The 2500-nt window shown below is 35.3% G+C and overlaps 1 protein-coding gene across 1 annotated transcript in view; it reads left to right on the plus strand.

Moving 5' to 3' along the window:
* The window catches only part of LOC135219319 (syntaxin-16-like), a 131677-nt gene extending 131439 nt beyond the window's left edge, over positions 1-238 (plus strand). Inside the window, exon 6 of the mRNA XM_064255986.1 lies at positions 1-238. This exon is cut by the window's left edge and continues 468 nt beyond it. The gene's annotated coding sequence lies outside the window, so the exon portion shown is untranslated.
* Positions 239-2500: the final 2262 nt, after the last annotated feature.

Genomic DNA, 2500 nt, shown 5'->3' on the forward strand with positions numbered 1-2500 from the left:
AGCACTGTTGAAAATCTGCATTCCTACCACCACAACCATGATTGTAAGTTTGACTAGAGATGAAAGTACTACATGTTCATGAATATTTTATTAGTAAAATTGACTATTTCAGTATATAGATTATCATTCCATATTTTTTCACTTTTAGTCTTGTCATTGTCAAGTGTTTCTAGTTGTTCATATGTTGTGAATACTACTGTATACATATTGTATTCTATTAAAGTCATTATATGTAGAAGTATATTAGTTTTTTTAGAGCTACTACTTCCAAATTTTTAAAATTTGCCTTGTAAGTTACAGGAAACAAGGCACTAGGAAATTTGTAAATTACTTGTAATGAACAAATGAAACTTGGAATTTAGGCAATTTAGGTTAATGAATTTCCTTGACAGTACATACTGTACTATATCCAATTCTTAGGAAATTGTCTTCAAACTTATAGTTTTTAATCTGCATAAACAAAGTATTACTGTGCTTATAAAATAAACCTGTGGTGGTAATAAGCACAATTAAAAAAATAGATGATTTAGTCACATTTAATTCTCCTGAACTAATTAATGCTATCATAAGAAGCCTTTGTTCTTCAGGGGTTTTGTTCCTATTACATTTTCCTCTCCCATGAACTTTTTCCCATCATACTGATGCAAACATTGAAATATATAGACCCATGAATAATGACATTTCTTATGAATTTTTTATACAATGACATTTATATGTAAGTAACGTTTAGATTACCAGACAATGTTTCAGAGAAGGGTTTCATCAAGAGAGAGATTAGGGCAGTATGATGATATGCATTGCCTGATGCTCACAGGCAGCTGGGCAGTGCAGGTGGCCCTCAGTTAGCGGCAGGGGTTCCGTTCCTGGCCGCGGACGGCGAGCAATTTTCAACACTAAGCAATTTTAAAGTCTACAACCGCCACACACGTTTCAGAATACTAGACCAGTCAAATGGCGCAATAAGTAAAATTATATTTATGCAGTATAGTACTATAGAATTTACTGTACAGTAGTACTGTACAGTACATTATAGTATACAGTAGTGCCTCAGGTTACGAAATTAATCCGTTCTGAAGCGGCCATCGTAACCTAATTTTTTTGTATCTAGAACTACGTTTTACATGTAAATTGCCTAATTCGTTCCAAACACTAAAAAAACACCACAGTAAATTTTAAGCTGAATGGCTTCTTAGGCCCCAAAACTCATACGTACATCCATCCATCCAATAAACAATGAAATACAACAATTTGGACCATTCAATACCTAACATAACCATGACTGTACCTGTAAATAAAGTGTATTAGTGTACAGGGTACAAGAAATACTGTTTATACATGTACGTATGTACGTAGTAAAATGTGGAACCTTACCTTTCGAGTGAGGCGATGTCCGAAAGTGGCAACAGAGGAGGAGGACAAATGGCAGAAAACATGAACACTCAACTTTACGAAACACATTAAAAACTGGCAGAAAACATTAACACTAAACTTTCCGAAACACATTAACAAATGGCAGAAAACATTAACACTTCTTGATTATCTCCATCTTCGTCTCCATAGAAAGCATCCTCTTCTTTCCGTGAACTTCAGCAACATTCTTGGGACCCATGGCTAATAACGTAAGTACTAATTAAGTTCACATACAACACGATAAAGTAACTTACAGTACAACGAAAGCAAAATCACTGACACGAATTTACGTTAACAAACTAAATATATGTGAATGAACGAATTCCAGGTGTTTACAATAACGCTGCCGCAAAAAATGGTCAAGGAATGCCTTTACATAGTGGCATGATGGGACAGATGCTGACCAATAGGAGAGCAGGATCTTACGGCGGTAACTAGCATCAGGAACCAATGGGAGAGCTGGAGGATGGTAACGAGTCTACTGTGTTGGCGGCGCGTGAGTTTTAAAATTGTTCTCGGTGGCCCGGGCGAATCTTGGACTTTACCCTTTCGCAACCTGAATTATTTTCGTACACTGGAGCAAAAAAATCTTCGTCTTTGCTTTTGTAACCTGGATTTTTCGCACGTAGGGACTTTCGTATGTAGAGGTTCCACTGTATTATAAATACTGTAAAGTGAAAAAAGCCTGGCTCTAATCCTTTTGGTGTCTAGAGTATGTAAAGATATAATAAGGTTTTATACAGTGAACAGGTAGCTGTAGTGTTCAAGTTATAATAATCCGTCTTACGATAATCCGATTTTACCAGAGGCCAAATTACAATAGCCTATCTTTCCCCCATCTTCTAGTTACTTAAGTTCAAAAACAGCAAAAGAAGATGATGAAAGTATGGTTTTAACAATATACTCATTGCGTAAACATGTACAGCCATGATCAACCAAATGAGAAAGAACTTTTTTTTTCCTAAGTTAACCAAATTGCATAACAACATCCTTATGCTTGTATTTCAATCATCATACTATAGTACACTATTACTGTAGTTGTTATAATGACGTTATGTAGAATAGAACTGAGATATCTTAATGTAATAAC

The sequence above is a fragment of the Macrobrachium nipponense genome, chromosome 1 (genome assembly GCF_015104395.2).
Source record: "Macrobrachium nipponense isolate FS-2020 chromosome 1, ASM1510439v2, whole genome shotgun sequence".
In the NCBI taxonomy this organism is placed as follows: domain Eukaryota; kingdom Metazoa; phylum Arthropoda; class Malacostraca; order Decapoda; family Palaemonidae; genus Macrobrachium; species Macrobrachium nipponense.